General features: G+C 38.6%; 1 pseudogene; it reads right to left on the reverse strand.

Annotated features, from left to right (window-relative positions):
* Positions 1–17349, reverse strand: part of LOC135147207 (uncharacterized) — a 39795-nt pseudogene continuing 22446 nt past the window's right edge.

Here is a 17349-nt window from a genome sequence, read left to right on the forward strand (position 1 = left end):
CTACCCACTTGGAAACGTAATCAACCGCGAGAAGGATGTAAAGGTGGCCAAACGAACTAGGAAATGGGCCCTTAAATTTATGCCCCACACATCGAAGAGCTCTATAACCAGGATTGGGCTCATAGGCATCATGTTCCTCCTAGTGATTCTTCCTAGATGTTGACACCTACTACATGCGGAACAATACTCGGCGGCATCCTTAAACAAACTAGGCCAATAAAAACCGCATTGGAGGATTTTAGCGGCGGTCTTTTTCGCACTAAAATGACCTCCACATGCTTGATCGTGAGAAAACGAGAGGATGCTATGAAACTCACTATTTGGGACACACCTCCTAATGATTTGATCGGGACAATGTTTAAAGAGATACGGGTCGTCCCAAAAGAAATGTTTCACTTGAGAAAAGAACTTGGCTTTATCATTTTTGGACCATGTCGAGGGAATGTCACCGGTTGCTAAGTAATTGACTATGTCGGCGAACCAAGGGAGAGTGGAAATTGAGAGAAGGTGTTCGTCGGGAAATGACTCGCTTAAGGGCAAGTCGTTAGTGGATTCAACCACTAATCGAGAGAGGTGATCGGCAACGACATTCTCACAACCTTTCTTATCCCTAATCTCTAAGTCAAACTCTTGGAGCAACAACACCCATCTAATCAAGCGGGCTTTTGAGTCTTTTTTAGAGAAAAGGTACTTAAGAGCGGCATGGTCCGTGTAAACAATGATTTTGGGCCCGATAAGATAAGAGCGAAACTTTTCTAAGGCAAAGACTACGGCTAGAAGCTCCTTCTCGGTGGTAGAGTAATTGAGTTGGGCATCATTTAAGGTCTTACTAGCGTAGTAAATGACATGAGGCCTCTTATCTATTCGTTGTCCTAAAACCGCTCCTATCGCATAATCGGATGCGTCACACATAAGCTCAAAAGGTTGACTCCAATCGGGAGACTTCATGATCGGGGCCGAAGTCAATTCCCTTTTAAGGTCTTCGAAAGAATGAAAACACTCGCTTGTGAACTCGAATTTGACATCCTTAGCTAAAAGGTTGGTCAAAGGTCGAGCCTTTTTGCTAAAATCTTGGATGAATCTACGATAAAATCCCGCATGTCCAAGGAAAGAACGAATTTCCTTAACGGACTTGAGAGGTGGGAGATTAGCTATTAGGTCGACCTTAGCGTTGTCTACTTCGATCCCTTTTTCAGAAATTTTGTGTCCTAAAACGATTCCCTCCTTAACCATGAAATGACATTTCTCCCAATTTAACACTAGATCCGTTTCCTCACATCTTTTCAAAACTAAGTCTAGATTGTTAAGGCATTGGTGAAAAGATGGTCCAAAGATGGAAAAGTCATCTATGAAGACTTCTAGAAAGTCACCTATCATTTCCGAGAAGATGCTAGTCATGCACCTTTGGAACGTGGACGGGCCCGTGGTTAGGCCGAAAGCTAGACGTCTATAAGCAAAAGTTCCAAAAGGGCAAGTGAAGGTGGTCTTTTCTTGGTCCTCGGGTGCGATTGGGATTTGAAAATATCCCGAGTAACCATCTAAGAAACAATAAAACGCATGACCCGCTAACCTCTCTAGCATTTGATCGATGAAAGGCAAAGGAAAATGATCTTTCCTAGTGACGGCATTGAGCTTCCTAAAGTCTATACACATTCTCCAACCGGATTGGACACGGGTTGGAACTTGCTCATTGTTCTCATTGGTCACCAAAGTAATGCCCGACTTTTTAGGCACTACATGGACGGGACTCACCCACTTACTATCGGAAATGGGATAAATGATCCCATTGTCTAAGCACTTAAGAATCTCTTTCTTAACTACCTCCATCATGGGAGGATTCAACCTCCTTTGAGGTTCTCTCACGGGCTTTGCATCTTCTACCAAATGAATCCTATGTTGGACAATCGCCGGGCTAATTCCTTTAATGTCCGAAATGCTCCACCCTATCGCTCCCTTATGTTTTCTAAGGATTCCTAAAAGTTCTTCCTCTTGTGACATAGTCAAATTAGAGGCAATGATAACGGGATAAGACTCGTTAGGACCTAGAAAAGCATACTTAAGAGTGTTGGGAAGAGGTTTGAGTTCTAACTCCGGCGGTTGTGACTCAGCAATTTTATTTGAAGATGGCAAAAGCTCGGGTTCAACATCACGCTCTTGACTCGTTGTAGGAATGGTGGATTCTAACATTTGGTTGACCTCATGTGTGTAGTCGGAAACATCCCAATCCTCTCCAAAATGTTTTAAGCAAAATTCAAGGGCATCTTTAGGATTCATGAGATCTTGATCAACTATTTCATCAATTAGGTTGACATCCATAGGTTGATCATAAAAATCATCGGATTGTTTCCCCACATGAAAGATGTTGAGGTCGATAGTCATGTTGCCAAATGTTAACTTCATTAAGCCGTTCCTATAATTAATGAAAGCGTTGGATGTAGCTAAAAAGGGTCGTCCTAGGATGATGGGAATTTGATTCTTCGGGTTGTTAACCGGCTCGGTCTCTAGGACGACAAAATCTACGGGAAACACAAAATCACCTACTTTAATTAGCACATCTTCGATCATTCCCTTAGGAATTTTCACGGATCGATCGGCTAATTGAAGTGTGACATTGGTTTGTCGAAGCTCCCCTAAACCTAAAGCTTGGTAGACAGAATATGGAAGGAGATTAACACTAGCCCCTAAATCAAGTAATGCCTTATCCACAAAAGTTTCTCCTATGACACATAAAATTGTAGGACAACCGGGGTCCTTGTATTTCACGGGAATTTGGTTTGAGAGAATCGAACTAATGTGAGATGTAAGGAAAGCTTTCTTAGGGACATGGTTGGTTCTTTTATGGGTACATAACTCCTTAAGACACTTAGCATATGAAGGAATTTGTTGAATTGCATCTAAAAGGGGTATGTTGACCTTGACTTGCTTAAAAACTTCCAAAATCTTCTCCATTTGAGCCGATTGCTTCGGTGAAATAAGTCTTTGTGGGTAAGGGACTCTCGGTTTATAGACTACTTCACTTTGCCACTCGGGTTCTGGGTTTGGGTCACTCGACTCCTCACGGGCTTTTGAACACTTGGGTTTGTCATGATTAATGGTAGTAATGGGTGGACTTGGGTTAGAAGTCGAATCCCCTTTCTTACCGAGGTTCTCACCAACTTGGGGATCAACTTGTTTACCCGACCTAAGAGAAATGACCGAATGCACATTATCCGGGGGTCTTTGATTAAGTGGAAATTTTGGATTCGGCTCCGGTTGGCTTGGGAATTTGTTCTTTTCTCGCTCACACAATGTGCTCGCTAATTGACTCAATTGGGACTCTAACTTAGAGACGGCTTGCACATTAGAATGCAAAAGTTGCCTATCTTGAGTTAAAGTTTGCATGAAAGTTTGTTGGGATTAGGTCAAGTTAGTTTGCGATTTCACTAAGGCCTCTATGCTCTTTTCTAAGGAATTGAGTCTCTTATCCGAATCATTAAAACCGGGAGGATTCAACGGAGCTTGACTCGGGTTTTGATAATTCGGAAAAGAATTGGGCCTAGGAAAATTAGGTTGTGGAGTTTGAAAGTTTTGTCCTTGGTTCCACGAGAAATTCGGGTGATTCTTCCACCCGGGGTTGTACGTTGGTGCAAACGGGTCATTTCTAGGCTTGGGTTGAAACATCGCGTTCACTTGCTCAAAATCGTGAGATTGTTGGATCTCGGGATGGGAAGCATTATAGTTCGGGAACATAGGCATAGATGAGGGGCCACTATGAGACTCTAAAGCTTCGAGTCTCTTAGTAAGGGTTGCTAATTTGGCATCGGTTGCCACATTGTTTCCTATCGAGTGCAAACCCCTAGAGCTAGATGCCTCGATCGACTTTTTAGGTTCCCTAGCAGACTCCCATAACATTGTTTTCTCGGCTAAGTCCTCGAAGAATTCCCACCCTTGGTCCTCATCTTTCTCCATGAATTTGCTTTGGCACATAGACTCTAATAAAGCGGTGGTTTGACTATCTAAGGCCTCGTACACAATCTTGCAAAGTCTCCATTTCTCTATTCCATGGTGGGGGCATTGTGATAAAAGATTTTTGAAACGATCAAAGAATTTCCAAAATGACTCATTTTCCCTTTGATGGAATTGATTTATTTCATTTGTAATTCGAGTCGTTTTATGGTTTGGAAAATACTTTTTAAGAAACATTACCACAAACCCCTCCCAAGTGGAAATAGAATTGACGGGAAGACTATACAACCATTTTTGAGCATTTTCTTTCAAAGCAAAGTTGATTAGTCTAAGCCGAATGGAGTCTTCACTCAATTGTTGGAGTTTTTGCAAACCGCAAACCTCCTCAAATTCTCGAATGAAAAGATAGAGATCCTCACCTTCACTCCCTAAAAATTTAGGCAACATACTAATGTGATGTGCCTTGATTTCGAAATTATTCCCATTAACGGGAGGAAGGGTGATACACGATGGTTGAGCGGAACGGGACGGGTAACAGCGGTCTTTAAGAGACAACGCCATGTTTACTATCGGTTCGCTAGCTTCTATGGGTTCGGAGTCCGAAGAGGACGAAGAAGGAATCTCGATGATCGGTCTTACTAATCTAGACGACTCGCTCCTAACCCAAGTAGTTCGCATAAACTAGATAGTAAACACGTAGCAAGTAAGTGCGAAAATTAAAACAAACAAAAGAAAGGGTGTAAAAGTGAAAGAAAAACTTAACTCTAGGGTTCCCTAATAAAAATGAACTAGACCTTGCTCTTAACGTTAAGGACCACCAAAAACTCGATAAATCCAAAATTATTCGGACCGGTCTGGCCAGTTTGGAGCAGGCATTGCCAAGAGGCCAATCTCCGCGCTTAGACACCAAACCTTAATCGGCCAGGTAAGCTTTCGCTTGCCTTAGACACCGAAGAGTCGGAATAATTAAAGATTACCTCGTTCTTTAGGTACCTTCCTAATTGAGCGCGAAACCTAGGGGCTAATGTCTAATTCAATTTTATTAAAAGGCTAGGGAATGCAAAATGAAGGATTAAGTCGTTGTGGGCCAAGGAAAGAGTGATGAAATCCCTCCCCTTATCTTGTGATTGGGTTTTGCCCTTAAGATTTATTTAAAATGATGCTCCACACAACGAGATAATAAAGGCTATAAACAATTATGGATGCTCTAAACTACGTGTTTTAATCTAGAGAAAAGAAAGAAATTAACGCACCTTAGGGTCCTCCAGCGATCACCACAATTAAAGGTACGAAAATTTAAAAACAAAAATTAAAATCTAAATGATGTGCCCTAAGTGATTAAATGCATGATGCGACACATATGTAGTTCTAACTAATATTTTTGGATTTTAAATTTTTGATTTGTTTGTGTTTTTCAATTTTCAAATTTGTTTGTGATTTTCTAAATAGAGGCAAAAAAATAAGAGTGGAGAGATACGGGCTACCAAAGCAAGCTTCCAAATCCGGGTAAAATTTGTCCACTTTACTCCATGATTCCCGAATAATCCTCCTCGAAATAAAAAAAACAAAAAATAGTGAGAAAACAAGCTAATCCGAAAGATTAAAAATAAAGGAGCGAAAAATTAATTTTAATCCCCGGCAGCGGCGCCAAAAACTTGATGTGCTAGAAAATATTACCTTTTAAATCGCAAGCGCACGATCACCGTTTTAATATTTAAGATTCGTCCACAGGGATTAAATTTAATTATTTTCGCAACCTTAAATTCTTAATCTAGGCGAATTAGAACAAAGAAATTTGTGAAAGAGAGTTTTCAAATTTTAGTCTAAAATTGCCAATTCTAGAAAGAAAATTAATTAAGCTACTTGATTATCACTTAACTAGTTAAATTGTGTCTAGAAAATTATTGAAGCCAAATAATTAAAACAAGACTAATTGATTTATTAGAACACAAAACCAGGGAAAGGGGCTTTGACTTGATGACATGGTTAAATAAAAAACGCAAGCAATCAAATTTATCAAAAAGATAAGCAAATCTCGACTAAACTCGAAACAGAAAGGTGAACAAAATGAAAACATAAAACCAAAACCTGCAGGACTCTTCAACACATGACTCGATTGTGACTTCAAATCAAAACAGAACTTTAAACTCAGCCATAATTCCAACCAAGCATTCAAAATCAAAAACTCTAACTCGATTAAAAACAAACCAGCGACTCATATTCGTGACTAAACAAAGTAAACTAACAGGTGACTAACTCGGAGAAACAGGAACGGACTTGGCTAAACTAAAACGAAATCAGCAGCCAACAATACACAAACTCAGCAACGGCTCAACTCGGTGATTCAAAGAACAGGGAAATGACTCAGCTAAAATGAAACAATAAACTCAGAAACTAGCAGGCAAAACTCGATAAACTCCGCAAGCAAAACAGAGAAGATGACTTGATGAACTCAGATTGATTAAACCCAGTAAACTTAAAACGCAGCAACACACAGTACCCAACAGACTGGACTCTAAGCTATCAACTCCGAACTAAACCCAGCATACAAATTCAACTAACAAAATGAAACCCAGAATCTAAACTCAGTGGTTAACTCAGCCAGGACTCGGAAAGCATACAAAACCCAGAACACGACTCGGCATGACTCAGTGCAGAAAAACAAACTCGACCCCAACTCGGAAAGGCGTTTTTTTGGACTCAGCTAACTCGAAAAAAAAAACTCAGAACAGAGCAATATATGCGACTCGGTGGACTCGATTAAGACTCGGCAAACACCAAAAACACCCAGTAACAATAAGAACGCGACTCTGTTCAAACTAACAGCAAAAAAAAAAAATCAGCCATCAGACGAAACAGGAACTCAAGGTAACGACTCGTACGAAAAATGGACTTGAACCTTGCAAATGAAACAGCAAACAAGCAGTAGACAAATCTAACAACGCACTCAGCTATAACTCGGTACGGAAAGCTACAACTCAGCTATCGAACTCTAACAAAACTACAAGACTCAAACTAAGACGAGACTCCGCAAGCAACTCGGCAGCTTGAACTCGTAGATAGCAAAATGAATCACAGCAAGAAAGACGAACCCAGAGAAATTAAACACACAAAACAATGAACTATAGACTCAGCGAATTGACGAAAACAGGGACTGACTCGGTGATTTGGACTCAGTAGCAAACAAACGAAAACAGGGTAAATGGGTTTTGTGTTTTAAGAAATAAAGACGAAAGCAAATTAGTAAGTGTAAACATAAAACAAGCTGTCTATTTTAAATTTTTACTACTAGCACTTAAAATTATAAATATGATAATTTTGGGGTTCTAAATCTAAACCCTAACACAAATTAATTTTGTGCTAGGATTTAATTTACTATTTCAAAAGATCACAAATCTATACTAATCACAAGCTTAATGATCCTTCATTTCCCAAAAGCTTAAAAAGCATGTGGTGGTACTTAAAAAAATCATACAACTTGGAGAAAATAAATTAAAAAGACAATACAAGATTAAGCTAAAAGAGATTTGCATAGAAATTAAAAAGTGTATACAAGCTTGGAAAGGAAATTGGGGCTAGCACAATGTAACTCTATCTAAGATACTAACTATAGAAATGACTAGGTAGAAAAAGATAGGTAGGTAGCTAGGTTGGTTCTTTACAAGTAAAGAGAAGGGGGGTATTTATAACTAAAGAATTAGGGTTCAGGGGTAGGGTGGCTCAATCTTGACCATCCATGTGCCTTGTGTGTTGGGAAGATTGTGGCCCTCCATGTGTCCCTTAGTTGCCAACTCTTTTCTTTTCTTCTTTTTTTTTCCTTTTCTTCTTTTTCTTGCATTTTCTCTTCTTCCTTTATTTATCTACAATTTCCTGAAATAAAATAAATAAGCGATTAATACTACGAAAATAAACAAAAAATAGGCACTTAAATATGCAAAAATATGGACTAATCACCCGCAGCTCTCCCGCTTCCTCCTCCTCTCAAAAGACTCAGCTCTTTCAGCGAATGCTCTCTGACCAGGTCTCCGAGGCTACCATTCGGGAGTGGGACAGGCTTTCGATAGCCGAGGCCACCCGTGACAAGGTGGTGGCCAACGCCAAGAGCCTGTTCCTCGATCTGAAGATGGGGGAGCATGTTGCTGATACAGCCCGGGTCAATGAGACGATGAGGGCGGATCTGAAGCAGGCTATGGCGGACCTGGCTTCCGCTGTCAAAGATAGGGATCTTGTGCGGAAGGCCAACCAGGAGCTAAAGGAGGCTGAAGCCAAAGTCCGTGAGGAGAGGAGGAAGGAGGATGCCGTGAGGCGTTCTGTAACACCCCGACTTTTCGGAATATTAAAACTAACTCCAAAACTAAAATACAACACAATTTATTAATCCAAAATCCGATTACAAAGGTGACTATTACAAAAGCGCAGCTAATAACTCTAATCAATATGTCAAATTTCTCCAAATCTAATATCCTCGACTCCAATGCTAATCAACCCGCTCTTAATCAAACCTGAAAAATGTAAGTAATGAGCTATACAGCTCAACAAGCAACTAATTGATCCAACTAGTCGGGCCAAGTAACAAGTATACACATATGATAAAATATAATTTCTATAAAATACGATAACAATATACGAAACAAATACTTTCAAAACACTTTCATATTCTTATTCGATGCCACAATCACATGGTGAACAATAACTCAGAACTCATAATTTATACCACGACCACTACAACCCGGTGATAACGGTCCTGAATTTTCCGAAAACTGTCACTATAACCCGGTGACTCGGTCCTTATTCTTATTCTTATTTTCACAAACCATGGCATAAATCAGAGTTCCGAAATCATCGTCAACACCGCACATATACGAGAACGAAAATCAATTCAAAATATAATCACTTAGCCCAAATTTATATAATCAAATATAAACATATAACACATAATTTTTAAAGCACTAGAAAGATCGGTCAGAAACTTACCTCAACACCATCCTAGATCATATAATCAATCCTTGGCAACCAACCAAAATCATCTCATCCTAGACTCCAAAATCCTCTGCGAATCCAATCTGTCCAGATCACTAATCTACTGTTTTGACCCCATAAACAACATTTTCTGGAAAAACACAAAACACGGAAGCTGTAGAGGACGAAAAGACCTTTCCGAAAAGGTAAGGCTCATCAAAAACGGACTCATAACGAATCGGGAATTAAATAAAACGTTTGCTGATCAGATTCAAAGCGAAAAACAGGACCTGAATATGTTTTGTAATTTTTAGAACAGTTCGAAAACGAATCTGAGAAAACATTGTAAACGAAAGTTGTAGGAAATTGAAAGAGCTTTCCGACACATTAAAAATCATCGAAATCCGATAAGAATTGAATTTACTACGAATTTTACAAGACAGCTGATTTCTGAATAAAAACCCTATGAATTTTTGTAATAAAAAGAAGAGAAAAGATTGGGAGCTCGCAAAAGATATAAAAAAACGAGGGAACACGATCGATATATAAAGAGTCTCAAAACCCTAATTCTAAACTTACCCGTTATCCGGATACAAGTCTGATCCATATTAGGCCCATTATCCTATTTCAATTTTAAAACCTAATCTAATCCAATTTTAATCCTTTATTAATATTACTAATCAATTAATATTATTCTAAAAATTACGGAATATTACACGTTCCTTGGAGGAGGAGGCTGATGGCCTTGGGAAAATGGTCAAAAAGCTGGAGGGCCAGGTGAAGGAGCTGCAGGAGGCTGCCGTTGCTGCAAAGGCGACGAGGAAGGAGCGGGAGGCCGCCGTTTTTGAGGCCGGAGTTGCCGCAGGGGTCAAGGACTGCGTGAATTAGGCCTACCGCTTCTTCCCTGACAATGATTGGGCCAAGTTGGGGCCCGATGCTGCGGTAGCCCTGGAGGAGGCGAAGGCCGAAGATGCTGCTGGCCAGGAGAAGGTTCCGGCGACTTGCCAAGGTTTCTCCGGGGATGATACTGAAAAGAGGGTTGTGGCTGAAGACGAACCGAAGCCCGTAGAGCCGATCTCTGCGGGAACTGAGGTGACGCCCCCGGAAGGGGTTCCAGCTGCAACCCTAGTGGCAACCCAGGCTCCGCAAGACATCCTCGCTGCTGACGAGAAGGGCTCCTCCTCCCCTGCTGCTCCTTGATCTTCCCTCCTCTTAGTTAATCAAACTTTTATTTTTTGTTAATACTGAATTTGTGCGTGGCGCTTATCGTCACGAATTTGATATTTTGGATGAGGGTGCGGGCACCTCCGAATGCCCCGCGAGATATTTTTAACGCTACAAGGGCCTCCCCCTGTTGGTGTGGGGACGAATTTCCCTTGTAGTTTATTTTCTATGTAATTGCTTTCACTTCTTCATTCTTTGCCTTGTATGCCTTTCTTGTATTTCCTTGGATATTATTGTGTTGGTCGCCTAACCCTTCCGTGCAGGTAAGGGGAATGAACGCAGGGGGTAACCCTTATATTGAAAGTGTACACATTGTCCACCTTCTGGGGGGTTGTGACCCTCGAGACTTTGTTCATCAGGATTGTCTCCTTCTTTGAGGATGCACGTTGATAGTCTAAGAGTACTTAATCTTTAACAATCCACCCAAGGATAGGTAAGCTTGACCTTATGTGAGAGCTTGGCATTGGGGCTTTACCCGTGAGCCCCAAATGTGAACCTCGAAAGATATTCTTGGGCGTTAGCCTTAAAGTGATCCCCAGATGTAAGCTTTTTTAGAATAATCTCCAAGTGCAAGCTCCGAGCTAATTCCACAAAGTAAGCCTCGTAGCAATTCCACCAAGTTAGCCATGTAATAACTCCACCAAGTTCGCCTTGTAATAATTCCACCAAGTTAGCCTTGCGAGCCAGGATAGGCTTCAAATTCGAAAGCCCTGATAAGCCTTCGGCCTTGAAAGCCTTGATGGGTTTTCACCTTGAAGGGGTACTGTAAGCCCAAAACCTTGGAAGGTTGAGAAGCTTTTTCCTTGAAAGCTTTGATAAGCTTTAAACCATGAGGGGCTACTGTAAGCCCGAAACCTTGAAAGCTTGAAAAGCTTTTGCCTTGAAAGCTTTGATAAGCTTTAAACCTTGATGGGCTACTGTAAGCCCAAAACCATGAAAGCTTGAAAAGCTTTTGCCTTGAAAGCTTTGATAAGCTTTAAACCTTGAAGGGCTACTGTAAGCCCAAAACCATGAAAGCTTGAAAAGCTTTTGCCTTGAAAGGTTTGATAAGCTTGAAACCTTGAAGGGCTACTGTAAGCCCAAAACCATGAAAGCTTGAAAAGCTTTTGCCTTGAAAGCTTCGATAAGCTTTAAACCTTGAAGGGCTACTGTAAGCCCAAAACCATGAAAGCTTGAAAAGCTTTTGCCTTGAAAGCTTTGATAAGCTTTGTTGCAGTGATTTTATGTAAAGTTCGTTCTCAGGGAAGGACTTAATACAATATCAAACCAAGTATATTATTCCTTTCTATTTAGAAGTTTTAGAGAAAAGTTGTGTTTTTACTATTAACTAAATTGAACTAATAAAGCAAGTAAAAGTGTGAATTAACGAAGATAAAAGGCAATCCAAGAATCAGGTTTCTTTGCTGGCTACAATGAATGTCAATCAATTGTGATATGCAAGTCTCTACTCTGCTAAAAACAATCCTTCTATTGATTATAATGTTCTCTCCCAAGATACAAAATAATACCTATAATTTAATCTTGAAGTCACTCCCATGATCAATCAAAACGAAATTATAAGTTATCACGAACCAAGGATTTTTTGTTTCACAACTCGCCTAATAATCTCCCGATTAATTAATCGAGTTATGTCTGTCATATCATGTACAAGAGATATAAATCCTCTCCCGATTCATTATAAATCCTACAGATACAATTACAGGTTCGCGACTCCTATAACTGTGTTAAGCGCTCAATGACAGATTAGCATACATAGGGAAACCACAATCTTAGATCAAACAAACATATTAAGCCAACAAATACTCCCCAATCCTCGGATTAAAGGATTAGTTACCCATAACAATTAAAGAAAACACGAATATATATATAATTGAAATCATGTCACAAAAGTACAAGAGTGAAGAAAATACAACTTGACGAAATCTCTCGAACTTGGACTGAATCCCTTCAATCTTTGCTCAAGTTCTCTCCAAAAGCTTTCTCTCTATCTCCGTCTCTCAATACACAATTCTCAATATGTTTCTAATCATACAAAACCTAATAATAATAGTGTTTTAATGGTTTCCTTGAAAAACAAATATATTTTCCTAAAACAATTTCGATTCTGAAAAGAAATTCGTAGGCTGACTTTCAGGCCTGATTCTGGGCTGATCCATTTGTCTTTAGAGAGCTGGGCCACTTTATACTTGTATAAAATTCCAATATCTTCGCGTGGGCTGTTGAATCGCTTAATTCTGACGCCCGGAGCTCAAGTTATGGCCCAAACAAGATTTGATTCGCAGGTAGCCCATAAAGTCCGAATTTCCATCAAATAAAAGCCCAAATAAGCTAATTTCATCTAACTTAGGAATATTTATTTTCCTGCCATTAAACACTTAAAATCAATTAGTAATTACCCGATTATTTACAAAATACTACAATTATGGGAATAAAATCATATAAAAGCATATATAAATATATGCTCTATCAAATATCCCCACACTTAGTGTTTTGCACGTCCTCGGACAAATAAAATAAATAACACTAACACCTAATAGATATATACCACTTCCGTAGGTGATCACGGTTGCATTTGGCATATGCAACAAGCCCTTTAAACCCCTAGGCAGCCCTAGTGGACGAGTAAGGTCTCGTGAGGGCCTATAGTGAATGTACCCACAAAATTCATTTCTTTTCTGCCAAGTCTTAAGAATGCAACTAATATGAATGCAAACTAAATGAATATGCATAGATCCCAATCATGAAATTATCAACCTTGTCAACGTATAATCCTCAGAATTTGCAACAATCAAAGAATTCATCTAGCTCACAAATTAGTCATGCAACTCTTCCACTGCAAGTACGGAGTGCATCGTGTGTGCTCAACATGCTCTCTAATGAAACAAAATAGAGACCAACAAACTTCAACAGAATCTTAGCCATGAGTCGTTAATCAGAATAATGCTTAAACACTTCGTTACATTAGAGTCAACTACAGTTTAGGGTCACCAAGGAACTTCCATGCCTCTCCTATATATGCTTCTTCTTTTTTTTTTCTTTTTTCTTTTTTCAATATCTATTATTTGGTGTGTACATGCTCGGTCTAAGGTCGGGACGCTGTAAATGAGTTACGACCACCATAAGACTTCACCAACCAAATTGTTCACATGCGGTTTAGGTGGCTTATTTGACCGTGCAATGGTTGAGATCCCTAAAGATTTATACACTAATACCCATTTAGCGAGAGTTGGGTCAGTAATCCCAAACCATGAAAGGCTTTAGGTTACTAGGCACAAAGTCCCCTCAGACTTAATTACTCGAGTATTAATGAGCCCAACCTAATCAATTTTACCACCATTTTTTTTTTGTGAACTTTATTGCTAATACATGTATTTTTTTTCTGTTTTTTTTTAAGAAAGACATGTATATCCCAAAGCTCCCCCTCACTTAAGAATTATAGACTCCAAGCTCAGAAGGGAATAGTCAAAATTCTACGCCCGGCCCATAGTTAAGACTCAAGAAATAAGCTAGTCTAAATCTCGCCTCTAGAACATTTATAGTGTAATTACAAGTTCCCGCACAAGCAATTTCTAAGCATGCAAGACATCACATATGATCAAGACTACTAACCAAGAAATTATGCAAATAAGCTCATCATAGGAAATTGACTTGGTCGACAAACTTTCATGAAATTATGAAAATGCAAACTATAAAAAAAATTAATAAAAATAAAAAATCTACTAAAAAAAATGCATGCCAAATTAAATAACTATATGCTCTAATTTAAATGCAACTATCATGACTATCCTAAAATTAAGACAAGGCAATATGCAATTTTTTTATTTTTTTTATATAATATTATTATTCGTGAGAACACATCCCCACACTTGAATGGGTCAATGTCCTCAATGACACAAGAACTACTCTAAAAAGCTATGAAAGAAAACTCCCCTCAAAATCAAGGTGTATGATGTGGAAGGTGCCTCTGAATATAGGAAAACATGTCTCCCATTTGTTTTTCCATCCTCGCCATTTGTCTCTGCAACCCTGCAACCTGGTCCTTAAGAGTATTTTTCGGATCCGGCGCTATATCATGATCTTTCATTGTTATTGAAGCATGCTTACGCTTGTGATCCACTTTACGCAGCTCTAAAAGTTTATGTCGACGCAACAAGTGCATACCAATCAAGTAATCGACATTGATAGTAGTGGGCCAGCCTTCTACCACCGGTAAATTGGTGGTATTGCGATTAAATACACCCAACCTCTCAGCAATTCTTGTTACAAAACCTCCTAGGACAATAGCACCTTTAGCTCGCTTGGCTTGATACAAGAATCTGCTAATTAACAAGTTTGTCCAATCCACTAGTTGGCCATCATGAACGTGATATAACAGAGCCAACTCACCCGTTTGAATCTTGTGATTATTTTCAGCACGACCATATATGGTGTAGGACATGAGGCGAGAGAAGTAGCGATAAGAATCACTTACAATTTATGAAGAGAAAGCACAATCAGTTCCATAACTGGCACTCTTCGGCAAGCGAGTGAGTGCTTGCCAGAATGGAGTAGCATATCCTTCGGGCAACGGTTGTGACTCAACCAATTGCCAACCAAACATATCAGCCAGAGCAGATTTTGTGATTTCATGCTGCACATTAGCTATCCGGAATGACAGGGCATCATCATTGACAGTGAAAGAACTCAAAAATTCATATGTAAGTTTCTCATAGGAAGGATCATCCATACTCATGAGGCCACTCCAACCAGTAACTTTCAATGCTTGTACGAGGTCATCTTGTATTCCCAACACTTGCAAAGCTGATAGATCAATATATTTGTTTGACAAAACCTTCCGTTTAGACAACACCGCATAAATATTCTGTTGTGCCGCACCACTAAATTTGATAGTGTGGGGATATTTCTGAGTTTTAGAAGCAGCGGCATGTAATGTGTGTTGTTTCGCCGGACCAGTATTCTGCATCTTTGTACCACCACCAAAAGGTTGAGTTGTCGAGAGATTTTCAAGCTCGCGCTTTTGTTTCTTGGCAGGAGGTTGTTGCTGTTTGCTTGAAGATCTAGAAGCCATGAAAGGGTTGTGTTGGTGAAATTGTTACCGGTTGTTATCTGAAGTGCAAAAGACAGAGTCAATAAACACGGCAGTTTGCACGCGACAGAAGATCGAGGATCACGGCTATCAATTATATAATTTGACGATGTGTTATGAACCCATGGTGGCTGTATATATATTGAAAGCACCCTGCAGCATCTAACTAAAACCAACTGGGATTAGAATTTCAAGAAAACAGAGCAGAACTAGGTTAGTGTACACGTAGAATACATATATTATAATACAGTAAATAAAATACAAAAGCTAATGTTACTCTTTTTGTTTTTTTTATTATTGGTGAAACTAATTAAATAAAGTAATAACTCTATAAAAAAACCAAAAACAAAAAAACTAATATATGTATATATATAATATATAGAATATAAAATATGTAGATAAATGATACATATAATTTTTTTTTAAAACAATAATCAAAATAAAATTAGCTAAGTAAATAAAATAAGAAACAATAGATAAAATACAATATATATATATATATATATATATATATATATATATATAATATAATTGTACAAATATGAATAATAATAATAATAATAATAATAATAATAATAATAATAATAATAATAATAAATGCTATACTAATAACAAGAATAAATCAAATACAAATATATTTATTATTATACAATATAGTATTTTACAGATTATATAATATAAATATAAAGATTATATATATAATAAATTAACAATAACAACACTAAAAAAACAAAAACAAAAAAAAACAAAAAAAAAACAAAAAAAAAAACAAAAACTAAGTACTCCGCTCCTTTTCCCAGTGATTTTATAAAATGGATGTTGTGAACTAAGTGGCGCAATGGGCCGAATAATTGTGGCCCAAAAGGATAAAATAAAAGCATAGGATGTCAAAATTGTGGCGTTTGTACAGTAGCTCAAGATGGTCATTCACCAAAATTTGGATGCCCATCCTGACGCACTGGAACTGGCACTCCTGTGTGACAAAAAAAAAATTATCAACTTAACCAAAATTCGCGCTCCTTTTGTTTTTAGGCACAAACTTGTCCACACAGCTTGCGTAAAAGTGAAATGGCCAGCAATATCTTCTGTCTCATATTTAAAAAAAATTATCTGAAACACTTCACAAAAATTTATCAAGGCACCTTGTGGGAGTAAAAATAATAATAATAATAATAACAATAATAATAATAACAATAATAATAATATATATACATCCCTAAAAAAAATTACAAAATTCTATTATATAATATAATATAAGAACTTACCGAGACATTGGGTTGCCTCCCAATAAGCGCTGTCGTTAACGTCATTTAGCCGGACGCCTGTTCTGGATCAAGTTCTACGATCAGTGAGAAGATAATGATCTCCTCCTTGTGACTCTTCCCCGATCAAATATGGCTTGAGCCTCTGACCATTCACCTTAAAAATTTCAGACCCCTCTCGAGTAATTGCCACAGTACCATATGGATACACTTTAACAATTTCAAACGGTCCAGACCATCGTGACTTGAGTTTTCCAGGAAAAAGTTTAAGTCTCGAATTAAACAAAAGAACCTTTTGTCCAACTTCGAAATCTTTCTTCTGAATATGCTTGTCATGCCACAATTTTGTTTTTTCTTTATAGCTTGCAGCACTTTCATAGGATTGGAGTCTCAACTCATCAAGTTCACTGAGTTGCATCAACCTGTTTAGTCCCGCATCTTTCAACTCCATGTTTAAGAATCGTGTTGCCCAATATGCCTTATGTTCTAATTCAACAGGTAAATGACAAGATTTTCCAAAAACCAACCTATAGGGAGACATTCCAATAGGTGTCTTGAAAGCTGTACGGTAGGCCCATAAAGCATCATCTAGCTTCCTCGACCAATCTTTACTAGAGCTTGTCACTGTCTTCTCAAGAATTTGTTTCAGCTCTCGATTTGAAATCTCTACTTGCCCACTCGTTTGAGGGTGATAAGGTGTTGCAACTTTTTGAGTCACACCATACTTTTTCAAAAGGTCTTCAATCAGTTTATTGCAAAAGTGAGACCCTCCATCATTGATAATAGCACGAGGAACTCCAAATCTTGTGAAGACATGCTTTTGTAAGAACTTTTTCACCACTCTAGCATCATTGGTAGGACTAGCAGTTGCCT

Source organism: Daucus carota, chromosome 6 (genome assembly GCF_001625215.2).
Source record: "Daucus carota subsp. sativus chromosome 6, DH1 v3.0, whole genome shotgun sequence".
NCBI classification, from domain to species: Eukaryota; Viridiplantae; Streptophyta; class Magnoliopsida; order Apiales; family Apiaceae; genus Daucus; species Daucus carota.